The following is an 18,298-nucleotide window of genomic DNA, read 5'->3' on the forward strand; positions in this document are numbered from 1 at the left end:
TCTTTATAAAGATTCCATGAAGCTCTTCTAACCTCCCTAGGGATCTTTAACATGGAGTTGGGCAACCAGGTTTTCATGGACTTTATGGGTTTATCTCCATTTTGGCCAATGTTGAAGCTAAGAATTTATCCAGGTATCCTGCAGGAAGTCCTAAGGCCCAGCTCACAGCCTACTGTCCCTGGCATCTGGAATTAAGAGTGACAGAGAAGAAGGGAACTTGGGTGATCAAGTACATCCTCAGGTAGTCCTTAAGCCCACGATGTTTGAAGATCCTATCCTAATGGGTGACTCTTTCCTCCATGGCAGCATGACTGTAACCACCAGAAAAGACTTCAGGTACAAGACGGTACCAGAAACCATGGGACAGAAGGCTAACACAAAATCTAGTCAACTACAAACCATACTACAACACAATTTTATTTTATTTATGTATTTTTTAATGATTTTTATTTTTTCCATTATAGTTGGTTTACAGTGTTCTGTCAATTTCTACCAACTTTAAAATAACTATAAATATTTCCCAAACTCTACTAGCTACTTGGTTTCAAAATGTAAACCAAAGGACAGTAAAGGGAAGATTTAAATAAATTAAAATCTAGAGACAAGTCAATTAACTATTGGACTCTGGCATTGTCCATGGCCACATTTGAATCAACTGTCCTGATTCTTTTCCTCTATGAACAAAAAATTTGGCATTCCAGGGACAACATTCCAGGCTTGGTAGGACCCTGCCTTATCACCTAGTATCACCTAATCAAGAAACACAGAAAACTGCTTGCCCTTCTCAGAGAGAAGAGGCTTTCACTTTGCTCCTTGGATACATTGTTTAACCTTGGGACTCTGGACACATTCAAGTTACATCCTTTGCAACAAAGCCCTTTCCGTCTTTCCTTCCACTTGATGCCCAAAATGCCTATGGTCTGAGGAAGCTGAGAGAGATCAGAGTTAAAAGCACTGCTTAAGACCTCATTTATTTATTTCCCAAATATTTACAGGATGCCTATGGTGAGAAATAGCAGTTAACAAAATAAACAAAATCCCTGCCATCAGAGAGCTTACATTCTAGTGGGGCAAAAAAGACCAGCAAAAAAACTAGTAAATACCAAGTATCAGAGGGTACAAAAAAGCTGAAGAGAAAAATAGAGTATAGACACTGGTTAGACCTTAGGAAGGGGGTGTTATTTTATACAGAGTGGCAGGGACAGGTCTCATTGGTAAGATAATATCAAAACAAAAATGGGATGGAGGGAGTTCTGGGAATGTTGGGGAAAGGACATTCCATCAGAGGCTCTAGGAAAGGCAGAGTGCACCTGCTTGGTTTCAGAGCACAGGTCTCTGCAGATGAAGACTTTGGAAGCACCACAGATAAGATGGCCCTCACAGTGCTGCCACGATGTCAGTCCCTCAGGGCCCGGGAGGCACAGTGGGTGACACCAAGCTCCCATGTTAGACTATGTCTGTGTTGCAGCCTGGGTACCAACCTCAGCGTCAAGCCTCAAGGCAAGATTTCCATAGAGAAGAGGAACTAGTAAACCTTAATGCTCCAACCCGTTGAAATACCTTGCCTATCAGCTCTTCATTGAGAAAGAGTCACGCAGGCAAACCTGCCCCTCCGCTGAAGATGTCCATGAGGGCACTGGGATGTTTTGTACAAGTGCTCTGAGCAGTTACTGACAGCATTAGTGCAGAAAGTAATCCGACAATACAGGTGTTTCTCCCACACTTTGTATGCGGAAAGTCCGCCTTCTAAAGTCTATGAGTACAGTTAATGTTGACAAAGCCTGGGGCTGTTTGCAACCACACCTCTTTCCTCTACCATCTGCCCAGGTCTTTGGTCAGCAGGAGTCTTTCTATTTTCCATTACTGAGTTCACGCAACGTTGACCCACACACCCTTGGGATAGTCAAAACATCTCCGTTATGCCACCTTGTTAGAATTCACAATTTAATATGCTCTTAAATATTAAATATATTCTTTTCCTCTCTACTCATTTTCTCAGTTCAATTTCCCTGAGTGGAGATTATTTTACTAGTGAACTAGCCTCTCTTTATCACTTGGGTTAAAGGCTATAAAGTTGTTTTGGACCAACCTTCCGCCATCGTTACCAATAAATCCTATGGTCAAGCCTTTCTGAGGTCTCTGCCTTACTTCTGAAACAGCCAATTAGAACATGATGCTCTCTTTGGAAAGGGCCAGCCCCAAATATCCATTCATCTCTGACCTCTGGGGTCACGCTGAGAATCCTTCTTATATGTTCCAAGAAGGTCATAGGATTTTCCCCAATACTCCTTTACAATCATGTTTCAGAGTTTTTATTAAAATTGGTGAAAGGCTTTCTGTTCCAACTATGCCCACACAAAAGAATCATTATTGATTTGGCCTTTAATTGCCAACTAGACAACTTATCCTTTGCTGATAGAAATCCTAGGCATTTCCAAAAGGCTTAGTCCTCACCCCACCTAGAATACCAGGCCAACAAGGATCAGTGTGCATGTCCACCCAACACTAAGCATGGTTATATTCCTAACCATGAGCATACTCAGGAAAGAAATGAGAGCAAACCAACGGAAGACTTAAGACTTCTACCCACCGCCCCCGACTCTTTGAGAAATAGCAGTAACACCTAAAAGAGACTATATTTTGGGACAGGACAAAGGCTGAAAGCTGTGTTTCCCTTGAAGAAAAAACTTAGCAGCTGTAGTTTTCTTTGAAACATTAATATCAACCACTTACTTTCTAGCCACTCAAAAGGGAAGGATAGAGCAAATGATATAACTCTTAGTTTTGATTGAGAAAGGGACTGGAATTGCTCAATGTCCCATGACATTTATTTGAATGGATCCTGTTTAAGCATGCCAGCTGGAAAAAACAGTATTTATAAAAGCAAACAAGCAACATTCAGCAAGGAAGCAGGACCTGTGAAATAATGTGGAAAAACTTCATTTCCAAACTCCCATTCTTAATGTTTTCCTCATTGGGGGTTCATAGATAGTAAACAGGTTTTGTTTGAGTCTTTCCAATACTCCCCCAGTTTTTCCCTGAATGGAACCCTTTCCGAGTGCTTTTCTCATGGAATTTCACAGACTCAAAGAAACAGAAAATGTAGTTGCCTAGATTTGGGAGAGCATTAATTTCAACATTGTTTTAGATGGATCCACATGAAATCAGAGTCTGCATTAAAGAATCAGCTGTGATTCGTGGAGAAAGGAGCTCTGTGTGTTCTATAGAACAAAATGTGGGGCTACCACATAACTCACCCACCTTCTGTCCACCTGCCCCTTGGGAGCTGCTGTCCTGAAGTTAGGGTCACTCCTTCTTGGAAAAGACAGTGTTCAGGAAGTCACACAGCTCCTTATGAAGCAGTGTCTTTTTTCGCCACCTATAAGATAAATGGGGTTGGATTGGTACCAAATCTTTGAACTCAAACATACCTGTTTCAAAAGAAACAATGAAACTTTTTATTAAAAGGCTTTAATATGGGAGAGGACAAATCTGGTCGTTTGCAAGCACATGAGCTGATCTTTATGATAATCTGGGTATCTTGACAGGAAACTTGGACCAGATTTTAGAGCTCTTATAAAACTAAAAGACCTTCATTAAGTGTTTGCCTGAAGAGTCAATGTGAAGGACCAGGAATGGATAGTCACTGGGAAAGGGATGGCTAATAGCACTTACTTCTATTTTATCTACTAAAACTCATTCCCACTTTACAACGGCTATGAAAACAAGTTACACACAGTGGCATCAGAGCAAAGTTCAGAGACACAGCCCAAAAGCCTGCAGGTCCTATTTGTGCTATCTCTCTCCATAACATAAAAAGTACTGCCTTTACAATAAAGTGTATAGCTAATAAAACTCTGAGCAGAAACATGTGCAGTCATCTCCTCATCAGTCATAAATGGTGACTCCTAGGGTCAGCAGGAGCCTTGGAGGTTCCCAGGTTCAAAAACCATGAGAGACTGCAACAGCTCGGCAGCATCCCAGTCCTTACAGGAGGACCAGATATGCTCCATTGGACAGGCTTCCAGCTCTCATCAGTGCCCTTCAACCCACAGCCCAGGAGGCTACAGCTGTCCTGTTTGTTACACCTGGGTTTGCGAAGGACTGGCCCCCAGGGTCTTCTGGCAGGGCCTTCTGATGGCCTTTAACTGATCCAGAAATACAAATCCTTCTTCTATTTACTGCCAAAGATATACAATTTCATATGCCAAAAGATGTACAATTTCATATTTCTTCCCAAATCACTCTTAGGAAGAACTCAAGATTTTCTACTAGTTAAATGTCATTATGAATTACTAGCATTTAAGGTGCATAACCTAAATTTAGCGAGTTGCTAGAATTTAAGGAAGGAGGTATTTTATAAGCAGTGTGAGACAATGCTGGCAATGCTGGAAAGCTACTGGTACACATGTAAACAACCTGTAGTATGCTTTGACAACTTTATGGTCAATTTTTGGTTCTCAATTGTTGCTTTTTTTTTTTTGCTTTGTAATTATAAGTTAATGTTAGTTTAACTTTGCCACTTTTAATATAATTTCCTGAGAACTTTCTGGTTATTGAGGATCATACAGTTGAAGACTATTTGGCTATTATTTGATAATGAATATTTGCATTACCGATGTTTTAGCTTATATCTTTCAAATAACTAGTTATTTAAATAGGAATCATCCATGTCACTAATGGTAAAGAAGAGGTATATGACCCACACACAACCACGTCAACCCGCCTCCACCAAATGGCTAATTACATACACCTTGTTGGTAGGTGTATTAATTGAATTTGTGCAGATTGAGTTGCAACACACTATCAAGACAAGGGTCATAAAATAAATGTATTATTTTAAGGACATTGATTTATAGCACATGTATAAGCTCAAACAACAAATTGATATTTTCTTCTTCATTATCACTGAGGGTTTTTTTTAAGTTGTATTTAAGTGTAGTCGATTTACAATGTTGTGATAATTTCTGCTGTACATCAAAGTGATTCTGTTATACAGATACACACATCCATTCTTTTTTCAGATTCTTTTTCCACATAGTTTATGACAGAAAATTGGGTAGAGTTCCCTGTGTTATACAGCAGGTCCATTCTTTCAGATGAAAAGACGGATTAGAATTTTCAGATGAAATAGATGCATTAGAATTTTTTACTTCTTTCCACCCTCCTTCACCGAAGTGGGACATAATTTTCTTCTTTTTCTTTTTTTTGAAGTGAAAGAATCACTGCTTTAAATCACAACATACTCTGAAATGTGTTTAAGTCAGAAAACATGAACTTTTTTTTACCGAAGACATCACTGGATTGCCAAAGAAATCATTTTAGCACGGATGAAACTCAATGAGTGACAAAATCCTTATCTCCTTTGGGCAGCCCTGTATCCAACCTGCATGTTTTCTGAAACACAGATAAAATGTGCTGTCCATTTATCTTTTAAGAGTATATCAAGACTTCAGCAAGAATCTGGCTTCAAGAAAATCTGGAATTTAGGACTTCGAGAGACAAGGGTCTCTAATTCTGTAGCTGAAACTTGGTCATTCTTCTATTTGCTGAATTTTTATCTATGGTGATCTTGAATTAAATTCTGTAATGAAATAAGCCCCTTTTACTGGAGAATAAGAATAAAAACCATCTCCCAACTTTTTCTACCTCCAATGTCCTGATGACGCAGTGGTGATAGTTTTAATAATTATTTACCTTTGCACAGATAATTTGAAATCAACTATTATAACATTTGTATTCATTTTTTAAATATGCTAAATTAAGATAAGATGGAAATGCTGAACAAAATCTTATTAGTGAAGCAGATGAACTAGGTCACCTATGCAGCCTCTCCAAGGCCCATGTTTCAAGATGTTGGCAATGGAAGAAGCAAGATAGGTCAAGGGCTGGGCAGGCTTCACAAAGTAAGTCATGAAAATTCCCAAAGTGCAGAGTGTTTTTCTGAAAAGTTGAGTTCTTTCATTTCTTCTAGAAAGAGTCTAAGGAGTACAAGTTTTTCTGCTAGCACCAAACACCCATTTGGGCAGCAAAGACCTTGGATCCTGATAGCAAACTTCAAAGGTAGTTTTTAACGCTTTCTTCTAGCATCTGTTTTTTGTGTCCTTTAGGAATAAAGCCTGCAAGGACAAGAATGTTGTCCTAGAGTTCCTTCCACTTCAGATCTTCTTGATGGCAGCAGAGAAAAGCTCAGTTTAGAAAATCAGTTTATTTTTATCATCCTAATGGTGAATGATTAGCCCAAAGTCTTCGAGATGTCTGACATTTTAAAACTTTTTGATTTAGACAGGCATGGTTTATTGTCTTTCAATATGGAACCTATTGGTTCTTAAATATTTAATCAGTGTAAAACTTTAGGTACGGTCAGCAGAAGAACTCCTTGTGCAGCTGACTGTCTGTCAATAAGCCTGGCAAGTTTTCTCTGTCCCGGACACAGCTGTGCAATGTACAAGGAGGTAATGAAATACTGGACCAACGTATAAATGTCAAAACAGTAAAGAAACTCTTGCCTCCAACTTGATTTGTCAGACAGTAACTTTCTATTCCTTTGGGGGAATTCCAGCAGTTCCTGGGTAGGAAGACAAGAGGCATACATATACCTGGACTCTATGTAAAATTCTTGACCAAGGTCAGCGATTTCCCACTCATTCATTTGCTAAGAATTTGCAGGCTTGACTCATCAATTCATTTTTTAAAGCTCTATTCAATTTTCAAAAGAAATTTAAAGTATCCTTCACTTTCTACGCAGGGACTCTGGGAGAAAAGGCTAGACTTTTCTTGAATAATTAGAAACCATTGGGAAGAGCGGTGACTCATGGCATTTAGTTATTTGCTCTACTATTAAGTAACAGGAATGGACTAACGTGTCAGTGTTTTGATCCATTTGGAATCAGAACCATTTAACTTTCCTTCCCTGTCATCACACTGTCCTTGAGAGTTGTATGAGGAATAAGATAAAGGTTCACTCAAGGTAACATCTGGATTTTTTTCAAGCACATTTGAATGATTTGTTATATTTCTAAAACATTCAAAGAAAATGGTAAAATAAGTAGTTCATCAGAAATAGTGTGAATTTTCTAATTACTTTGTATCTGTTCATTTAATACTTATTCATCATCTATTATGTGCCAGGTTCTGTGCACACACTACAGTAAACAACATAAAGATTGCCTCTATAGGAGTTCCTGTTGTGACTCAGTGGTAATGAACCCAACTAGTATCCATGAGGTTGCAGGTTCGATCCCTGGCCCCACTCAGGGAGTTAAGGATCTGGCATTGCCACAAGCTGTGGCACAGGTCACAGAAGAGGCTCAGATTTGGTGTTGCTATGGCTATGGTGTAGGGTGGCAGAGGCAGCTCTGATGCAGCCCATAGCCTGGGAACTTCCATATGCTGCAGGTGCAGCCCTTTAAAAAAAAAAAGATGGCCTCTGTCTTCTGGCACCTCAAGCTAGTGGATGACATAATCAACTTGAAAGGCATTTGCAATGTAGTATGGCAAGCGCTAAGACAGGATAAACACACACCTTTTGGACAGTACCCAAGAAGGGTCCTTAATGAGACTGAGAGCAGGTGAGGGGGTTTCCCAGAAAAAGGCATATAAAATGAGACACAAAGTGTACAGAGGAGTGCAGGTGAGACACTATCAAGCAGAGGGGTATAATGTTCATTTCTTCAAAAAGGGGTCCAGAAATAAGTCTAAAGAGCAGGTGATCACCACTGAATGGTTGTAGACATAACTGGATTGAGGTTATAAAAGGTCAAACCGGGGGCAATGTGGAAAGTGACCTGGAGGAGATGCAACAAGGAATTCTAGTGCAGTAACCTGGGAAGTGATGGCTTCCCCTGGACAGAGAAAACAGATGGAAAAAGAAAGTAGACTGTGAGAACTGGAGATGGGCACAGGGGATGGGGGGAGAACCTGGTCAGGTCAAAGAACATGGGTAAAGGAGTGGAAGGTGGTGCCACTCCTGAAGGGAGGGAAGCTGTTGAGGAGCAGGTGGGGGAAAGAGAATTAATTTGATTTTGAAAACACTGCCTTTGATTTGTCTACGAGACATGAAAAGTACACTCGGTCAGAAGCAAGTTGAAACTGCAGATCTGAAGTGAAAAATGAGAACAAGCTTGGAAATGCTTTTAAGTGCAAGTCAAATAAACAAAATGGGAAACTTAGATCCTCTTTAAAATATTTTTTTCAGGAGTTCCTGTTGTGGCTCAGTGATAAGAAACCTGACTAGTATCCATGAGGATTGTAGGTTCAATCTCTGGCCTCACTCAGTAGGTTAAGGATCTGGCACTGCCATGAGCTACATGTAGGGCACAGACGTGGCTCAGATCCTGTGTTGCTGTGGCTGTGGCGTAAGCCGGCAGCTGCAGCAAGAATTCGACCCCTAGCCTGAGTACTTCCATATGCTGCAAGTGCAGTCCTGAAAAAAAAATTCATGGTTGTTTTGTGGTAGTTAACTCTTTAGGCATTTTCTGGGATATGCAAAGAAGAAAATACAAATTACCTCCCACCTTCGTCCTTCAAATATCTGTGACAGCACTATAATTTCTAAGAAGTTTGTTTATTTTTAACATCATTGCTGGAAACCAAAGAGAAAAGATGGCAAGAAGAAGAGAAATTGCTATAGGAGGAGCTGGGCAAATAAAAGCTAACACTGTGTTCTAAAATCCAAAAAGAAAAAGTTTCTAATTTCATAAAATATTTGCAATAAAAATTCAATGCGTGAAGAAATACAATATTTTTACTGGGTTTTTATTATTCATTTTTTAAAGGTTAGTTTACTTCTCAGATTAGTAATTTTCAGAATCAGAGTTTTGTGCCTTTGTTGATTTATAGAGGCATTAAATACACTTAAATACAATTGCAGTATTGTTTCCCCAACTGTACCCCCACAACAGTATCACCGTGATATAGGCATAGACAAGGATCTTTGACAAGTGAGAATGGGATACTGGTGGTTTAACAAGAGTCATGGAGGGAAAAAAAAATGTAGTGCTTTTTTCTTGCAATAAATTATCCATTTTCCTGAAAAAAATGAAAATTTGTATTGTGAAGTAGAATGGAAAATAAAATATGAACTCCTGTTTCTTACCTACCTTTGATTCATTCCAAATTTATGTCTCAGACTCAAATAGCCTTTAAAACAGTATACAATGACAGACTGTAATACATTCTATACAGCAAAGAAACGAAAATGGAAAAATGCTCACATGCAAAAGACTCAGAGTGCTTTGCAGACTCTGGAAAACAAAGATTTCTTCTAGTGTGCTTATGCGTGTGTATGTTTTGTCTGGGTTACTTTTTGTCAAGATTTTGATGGATACACTCTCATCTTGACCAGGCCTCTAAGGCTAGTAAAGAAAGCGAAATCTGGCAGGGTTTTCCATTAATTATTGGGGCGACTGAGGAAAAGCAGTGATTACTCGGTATATTACTTTGCTGAGGCTGCCATAACAAAATAATACAGATTAGGTAGCTGAGACAACCACCAGAGTTCTGGAGGTGAGAGTCCAAGATCAAGGTGTTGGCAGGGTTGCTTTCTCCTGAGACCGTTCTTCCTGGCTTGAAGACGGCCACCTTCTTGTCCTCACATGGCCCTTCCTTTTTATGTGACCATGTTATTCTTCTAAGGACACTAGTCAGATTGGACAGGGCCACTTTAAACATCTTATTTTGGCTTAATTACCCCTTTAAAGACCTTATCTCCAAATATAATATGGTTACATTCTGAGATACTGAGGATTAAGACTTCAATACCTGAATTTGGGAGAGGGATACAATTTTGCTCATGACACCCTGCTTGCCTCAAATTCATGGCCAGGGGCTAAGAAAAGATGTAAAATTTGGAAGGCAAAAAGAAATGGGCATTATTTCCTCCTACTCCTATGACTCTGCAGTCTACAAATAACCTATAAAAATTCCGTATGGAAAAGTAAAAACGTAAAGTTACCTAAAAACAAGTCTACAAATAAAAAATGCTGCAGAGGGTGTGGAGAAAGGGAGTCCCCCCCCCCACATACACCATTGATGGGAATGTAAATTTGTACCATCACTATGGAAAACAGTACGGCGTTGCCTCAGAAAAATCAATATAGAACTACCCTATGATCGAACAATCCCAGTTCTGGGCATATATCCAGACAAAACTATAATTCAAAAAGATACATGCACCCTTATGTTCATAGCAGCACTATTTACAATAGCCAAGATATGGAAACAACCTAAATGTCCATCAACAGAGGAATGGATTAAGAAGATGTGATATACTACTCAGCCATAAAAAGAAGGAAATACTGCCATTTGCAGCAACATGGATGCAACTAGAGATCTCGTACTAAGTGAAGTTAAATCAGAAAGAGAATGACAAATACCATATGATATCACATACATGTGAATCTGAAATATGGCATGAATTAATGTCTAGGAAACAGAAACAGACTCATGGAGACAGAGAAAAAACTTGTGGTTGCCAAGGAGGATAGGGAGGAAATGGAAGGGTTGGTCAGTCTGGGATTGGAAGATGCAAACTAGTACACTTAGAATGGATAAGCAATGAGGTCCCAGGGTGCAACACAGGGAACTACACCCAATCACTTGTGATAAAACATGATGGAAGATAGTATGAAAAAAAGAATATGTATATATGTAAGCCTGGGTCACTATGCTGTACAGCAGAAATTGATACAACACTGCAAATCAACTACACTTTAATTTTAAAAAGTTATCTAAATACAGAATGTTAAATGATAGTTTAAGAACATGATGACTCATGGAAATCATAATTGAGTATCTGCTAATCCACTGTTTTCAGTAAACTTACCTAGCAAGTTTAGCACAGAGGTAAAAGCTCCAGGGCTAGTGAGTTGTTTACAGTTAATTCTGAGGGATGCCACTTCTAAATCTGTACAAGCTATAGTTCATGATTACTTTGTAAAAGCACTAGAGACTTTCTAAATCTGCAGTTTAAAAGGTGTAAATCCTAAGAGCAAAATAAAGTGTTTTCTCCTAAAACTTCAGATATTTCTTCTACCTCAAAGTTTCTGTATTTCCTATGCTGTCAAAAATTAAGAAATACTGTATTGTTAAAGTTTATAAGCATCTAGAATAACTGCAGTAAAAAAAAGAAATGAATTTAAATCAAATCTGTAATTACATAAAAATAAATTATGCTTTGAAATCTTTTTAAAATTTTGTGTATATACTCACACATATACGTGTATGTATACATATACCTCTCCAATTATAGAATTAGCAAACAACTTTGCATGTGGGGCATTTTTATAGCCTGAGCTTTCCCATGTAACTTTATTCCCATCAAAATTAACATTCATACGGTGTGCGTGAGTTTTTTCAGATAGTCGTTATTAGAAATCAGAGAATACCAAAAAGGAAATGATTTACTGAAGTCTTAATTACTGATTATTACACACTTATTTTTAAGAGTCTCAGAAATAAAATAATAACTACATAAAAGTATTCCTAATGGTAGAATTTCAAATATTATGGCATTGTGATAGAAACTTGGTATTCATCTATCTAGGAGGCTGTCAAACTTTAAATTTGTTATATTTCTAATGATTTATTTTCATTAAAAACTGATATTGAATTAGTAAAAATGGGCATTACATGTAGAAACTTATTCTGTTCATTTTAAGATTAACTCTCCTAGCAGATTTTGGGCAAATAAGTATCCTGCCAATAACAGTCACCCAGGGTTTTGGGCCTTTAAAAAGATATACTGGATGCAGGAAATTTGCCAAGATACCGTGAAGATGTTGAAATGTTGAGTTACAGCAATCTCCCAACCCCATAAAAAACTTTAAATACACAGCACAGATTGAAACTAAAAGAAAAAAGAAAAAAAAAAAAAGGAAATCCTCAAATGTCAGACAGGCAGAGCACTCAAAGTGAAAATGCTGAGTTCAGGCTGATACCAAGAGGCTCTAGAGAAATTAGGGAGAAATTATTGATTAATGGCTGGCGATTTGGATTACCTGCAGAAGGGAAACTAGACCATGGCACCCTAGGAGCAGAAAGCTAGAACTAACCTTCATGCAAAAAGCTAACAGCCAGGAAAGACTGTTCCACAAATGAAATGGAAACAAAAAATTTCGGGAATAACTAGGAGGAAGTTTGTTATCTACCTACAGCTGTATGTTGAAACATAACCAACCACAAGGAACTGAAAACTTAATCCTGCTCTCCTAAAGGATAGAGGTCTGATTTCACATGATACACAAGGCTCTATATCCCCAAGCTGAGAAATTAACACAAAAAATTTTCCAAACATTAGTGCAAATAGGACTGCCACAGAGATGAATCCCAAGAAAGAAGTGTTTACAATAAAAAAAAAAATGACAACTTCTCTGAGTTGACAAACAAATAAAGGATTTGCATAGTACACTGGAAATGGAGATAATGAAGGAACTTTAAAGGGATTTCAAATTATTTACAATTTTTTTTTAAAGGAAGAAAACCATAAGACAAAAGGCAAGGTGGTATGTAGAAGAACAGGAAGATTAGAAAAATTACCTAACAGAAATTCTAGTAATGAAAAATATACTAATTATAATAATGCGAAAAGGTACATGCATCTCAATATACATTGCAGCTCTATTTACAACACCCAAGGCATGGTGGCAACCAAAATGCCCATGGAGAGATGACTGGATAAGAAGATGTTGTATATATGCACAATGGAATGCTACTCAGCTGTGAAAAAAGGAACAACACAATGGCCGTTTGCAGCAACATGGCTGGAGCTAGAGATTCTCATACTAAGTGAAGAAAGACAAATATCATATGATTATCACTTACATGTGGACTCTAATAAAAATGATGCAAAAGAACTTAGTTACAAAACAGAAACACACTCACAAATTTCAAAATCAAACTTATGGTTACCACAGGGGAAATGCTGAGGGGGAGGGATAAATCGGGAGTTTGGAATTAACATATACCCACCACCAGAAATAAAATAGATAAGTCACAAGGATCTATTGTACAGTACAGGGAACTCGATTCCATATTCTATAATAACTTATATGGGAAAAGACTCTGAAAAATAGCAGATATGTGTGTGTGTGTGTGTGTGTGTGTGTGTATATATATATATATGTGATTCACTCTGCTATCCACCCGAAACAAACACAACATTGTAAGTCAACTACAACAAAACTTTTAAAAATTGCAAAAGGACAAATTTAATAATGACTAACATAGAAGAAGTGAATTAGAAAAGAAATCTAAGAAGATCACATGGAGTCCTGCACAGAGGGGTAAATAAATACAAAATATGAGAGAATTTAAGATATACCAAAAAAAGAATGAAAAGGGCTAATAACTTCTAGAAAGAATAGAGAATAAATATTCAAAGTACAAATGAATGTATATATTCTAGCACATAAGAAACACATACAGGAGTTCCCATCGTGGCTCAGTGGAAACAAATCTGACTAGTATCCAGAAGGATGCAGGTTCAATCCCTGGCCTCGCTCAGTGGGTTAAGGATCCAGTGTTGCCGTGAGCTGTGGTGTGGGTCACAGACAGAGCTTGGATCTGGCTTTGCTGTGGCTGTGGTGTAGACTGGCAACTGTAGCTCCATTTCCACCCCTAACCTGGGACCCTCCATATGCCTCAGGTGTGGCCCTAGCCCCCCCCCAAAAAGAAACATATACATCTCCAAGTTGAAGAATTTCATCAAGTTTCCAGCAGAAAATATGAAAATAAGTTCACATATAGATACATCATAGTAAAATGTCAAAAGGTAATAATATGACCTTTTGACAAATCAATGTCAAAAAATAGAGAAAACCTTGAAGGCCACCGAAAGAAAAGGTAAGTACCTGACAAAGTCTGAAAGAAACTGATGACAGACTGCTAATCAACAATGATGACTGTCAGAAGACAATGGGAAAAAATTTGTGTGAGGTTGAGAGAAAATTATCACTGCCAAATTCCATACACAACCATCACTCAAGTAAAAGTGAAATAACATAATTAGATAAATGGAGTCAGAAAATATTGTACTATTTTTCCCTGGAAAGAACATCTAATATTCTTCATTAAGCAGGAAATTGAACCAAGAGCAGTGTAGCTGGACACAAAAAATAAATGGTGAATAATAAAAAAAAAATAGGTAACAGATTTTGGCAAACATAATTTAGTGTTGACTATTTTTAAATGTATTTAATTAATTAATTTAGTCTTTTTAGGGCCACACCTGCAGCTTATGGAAGTTCCCAGGCTAGGGGTCTAATCAGAGCTACAGCTGCTGGCCACAGCCACAGCCACATCGGGTCTGAGCCACATCTGAGACCTGCACCACAGCTCATGGCAACGCCAGATCCTTAACCCACTGAGTGAGACTGGGGATCAAACCCACATCTTCATGGATACTGGTCGGATTTATTCCCACTGAGCCGCTATGGGAACTCCTAAAATTTTTTTAAACAGATTAATTTAGAGAGCTTGGAAAGTGAGGGAGGGCTCCACAATATACTCCCCAGAATGGCTAACATGGAAGGCATTCATAATAACAAGTGTTGACAAGGATAAGGAGCAGCTAGAACACCTAGGTGGGCAGGTAAATTAACACAAGGAATCTGAAAACTGAACTTGGGCACACCTTGTGACACAGCTATTCTATTCTGATGGAATACTTCCAACATCAATTTGTATGTAACCAGAAGAAATGTACTAGACTGGTCACAGACACTCCACTTATCTCTGCTGTAAACTACCCAAAAACCCACAAAAGGAGAATAGATACATCTTTTATACATTCACACAATAGAATATCAAACAGCAGTAAGAATGAACAAAATTAAGCTACCATAGAGTGATGCACATAAGCCTTACAAACATAAGTTGAGTGAAAGAAGACAGGCACGAAAAGGTACATTCTGTGTAATTATGGTTAGTCACAGTGTAAAATCAGGCAAAACCAACGGATGATGTTAGAGGTTCAAATAGCAGTTACCTAGAAAGTGTCTGAAAGAGGGTGTGAGGGGAGCTTCTGAAGGGCTGGGGGTATCTTCTCTCTGAAGCTGGTGGCTGATGAGTCACACAGATGCATTCAGTTTGTGAAACTTCCTGGAGCAACCCAGTAAAGATATGCGTACTCTTATGCACATAGTGTGCTGCAATTAAAAAACGAAAGGACAGGAGCCCCTGCAGATTACTTATTAATTACAAATGGGGAAAAGTGACATTTACAATGGTGCTATCTGGAAAACACCACCCTGGCCAAGTGATCCAGCCTAGCATCATGAGTAAGAGGACAACGTGTTACCATGTACCTCCTGATAAGAGGCAGAAAACGTCATCTGTACAGTCTTCTGGTCCAAAGGGTTTAACCTAATCATGAGAGAAAATAGTCAAATGAACCCATACTCTCAGATGTACAAGACAACTGTGCTAAATTCTTCAAAAATGTGAAGATTATGAAAGAAAATAAAAGTCAGGGACTACTCGCGATTCAAGTAACAAAAGGCAGTGTAGGAGTTCCCTTTGTGGCTCTCCCTTCCTCTGACAAGGAACCATGAGGTTGCAGGTCGATCCCTGGCCTCGCTCAGTGGGTTAAGGATCCAGCATTGCTGTGGCTGTGACATAGGCTGGCAGCTGCTGCGTGAATTCAACCCCTAGCCTAGGAACTTCCACATGCCATGGGTGAAGCCCTAAAATGAAAAATTAAAAAAGGGCAGTGTATATGACCCCTGGAATGACGTCGGATTTAAAAAGAAAAACATGTAAGGGATATTTGCAGAGCCACTGGAGAAATTAGAGTATGGACTGAATGTTGGATAGTATTCTCGTATCAATATGAATTTATTGGGCATAACAATGGCATTGAGGCCATACAGAAGGACGTCATCATCTTAGGAGTACAGACATACCTCAGAGATACTGTGGGTTTGGTTCCAGACCACAGTGAATATCATAAAAAAGTGAGTCACGTGAACTTTTTGGTTTCCCAGTGCATATAAAAGTTATATTGACATATGCTGTAGTCTATTAAGGGTGTGACAGCATTATGTCCTAGAAAACAATGTAGATACCTTAATTTAAAAAGCCTTTATTGCTAAAAAATGCTAACCATCGTCTGAGATTCAGCAAGTCATAATCTTTCTGCTGATTGAGGGTCTTGCCTTAACGTTGATGGCTGCTGACTGATCAAAGTGGACATTACCAAAGGTTGGGGTAGATGTGGTTATTGTCTTAAAATAAGACGCTTGTCACAATAATTGCCTCTTTCTTCTACAAATGATTTCTCCATAGTAGCCAATGCTGTTTGATAGCACTTTACCCACTGTAGAACTTGTCTCAGAATTGGAGTCAGTCTTCTCAAACCTTGCTGCTGGTTTATCAACTAAGTTCAAGAAATACTCTAAATCTTTGGTGTCTTTTCAACAATCTTCACAGCATATTCACCGTCAGGGATTCCATCACAAGAAACCACTTTCTTTGAGCATCCGTAAGAAGCAACTCCTCATCTCTTAAAGTTTTATTACGACATTAAGCAATTCAGTCACATTTCCAGGCTCCACTTCTTATTCTCTTGCTGTTTTCACTACATTTACCATACTTCCTCCGCCTAAATCTTGAACCCCTCTAAGTCATTCATGAGGGTTGAAATTTACCTATTTCAAACTCCTGCTAATGTTGATATTTTGACCTCTTCCCATGAATCATGAGTATTCTTAATGGCATTTAGAAAGGTGAACCCTTTCCAGAAGGTTTTCAATTGACTTTGCCCAGATCCATCAGAAGAATAACTACATACAGCAGCTATAGAATCATGAAATGTATTTCTTAGTAAGATTTCCAAGTCAAAATGACTCGTTTCATGGGTTGCAGAATGGATATTGTATTAACAGGAGTAAAACATTAATCTCACTGCATATCTCCATCAGAGCTTTTCTGTGGCTAGGTACATGGTCTATGAACACTAACATTTTGAAGGGAGTCTTTTTTCTGAGAAGTAGGCCTCAAGAGTGGGCTTTAAAAGGAGTTTCCATGGTGGTGCAGCAGAAATGCATCTGACTAGGAACCATGAGGTTGCAGGTTCGATCCTTGGCCTCACTCAGTGGGTTAAGGATCCAGAGTTGCCATGAGCTGTGGTGTAGCTTGCAGACACAGCTCGGATCTGGCATGGCTGTGGCTGTGGCATAGGCCGGCAGCTGTAGCTCCGATTAGACCCCTAGCCTGGGAACCTCCATGTGCTGCAGGTACGGCCCTAAAAAGCCAAAAAAAAAAAAAGTGGGCTTAAAATATTCAGTAAACAATAAAAACTTTTGTAAACAGATGTGCTTCCACCCAGGCTTTGCTATTCCATTTCTAGAGTACCCATAAGGTAGATTTAGCATAACTCTTAAGGACCTTAGGATTTTCAGAATGGTAAATGAGCACTGGCTTCAACTTAAAGTCGGTAGCTGCATTAGCCCCATCAAGAGAATCAGCCTTTCCTTTGAAACTTTGAAGTCAAGCACTGACTTCGCTCGAGCTATCAAAGTCCTAGATGACATCTTCTTCAAATAGAAAGCTGTTTTGTCTATAATGAAGATCTTCTGTGTAGTGTGGCCATGTAGCCACCTGCATTCCTCATCTTAGCTAGATTTTCTGAATCACTTGCTGCAGCTTCTACACCAGCACCTGCAGCTTCACCTTGCACTTTGATGTTATCGAAACAGCTTCTTTTATTTTCCTTAAACCTCATGCACCCACATCTGCTAACCTCAAACTTTTATTCTGTATCTCCCTCACCTCTCTCAGCCTTCATAGACTAAAGAGAGTTAGGGCCTTGCTTTGGATTAGGCTTTAGCTTAAGAGAATGTTATGGCTGGTTTGATCATCCAGGCAGAACACTAAAACTTCCTCCAGATCAGCATCAGGGCTGTTTCACTTGCTTGTCATTCATGTATTCACTTCTAATTTCCTTTGAAAACTTTCCTTTGCAGTCACAACTTGGCTAAGTATTTGGCACAAGAGGCCAAGCTTTTAGCCTGCCTCCGCTTTCCATGGGTCTTCCTCACTTGGATTAATCCTTTCTAGCTCTACATTTAAAATGAGAGATATATGACTCTTCCTTCCACTAGAACACTTAGAGGGCACTGTAAGGTTATAAATTGGCCTCATTTCAGCATTGTTGTGTAGGACCAAGAAGAGGGAGAGAGATGGGAGTCGGGGTAGGGAGGAGATGGCAGTTCATAAGGCAGTCAAAGCACACACAACATTTACCAAGTTTGCTGTCTTATAGGAGCATATACTAGAGGGAGTGTAACAGCATTCTTGT

General features: G+C 38.9%; 1 protein-coding gene and 1 long non-coding RNA gene across 2 annotated transcripts in view; one reads left to right on the forward strand and one right to left on the reverse strand.

Moving 5' to 3' along the window:
• Positions 1–18,298, forward strand: part of CCDC192 (coiled-coil domain containing 192) — a 178,093-nt gene that overhangs the window by 62,438 nt on the left and 97,357 nt on the right. The window lies entirely within an intron of this gene.
• Positions 1–18,298, reverse strand: part of LOC125126289 (uncharacterized) — a 52,022-nt gene that overhangs the window by 2,791 nt on the left and 30,933 nt on the right. Inside the window, exon 2 of the long non-coding RNA XR_007134583.1 lies at positions 3,262–3,379. This is a non-coding gene — a long non-coding RNA (uncharacterized LOC125126289). The remainder of the gene's footprint in view (positions 1–3,261; positions 3,380–18,298) is intronic.

Source organism: Phacochoerus africanus, chromosome 4 (genome assembly GCF_016906955.1).
Source record: "Phacochoerus africanus isolate WHEZ1 chromosome 4, ROS_Pafr_v1, whole genome shotgun sequence".
Lineage (NCBI taxonomy): Eukaryota > Metazoa > Chordata > Mammalia > Artiodactyla > Suidae > Phacochoerus > Phacochoerus africanus.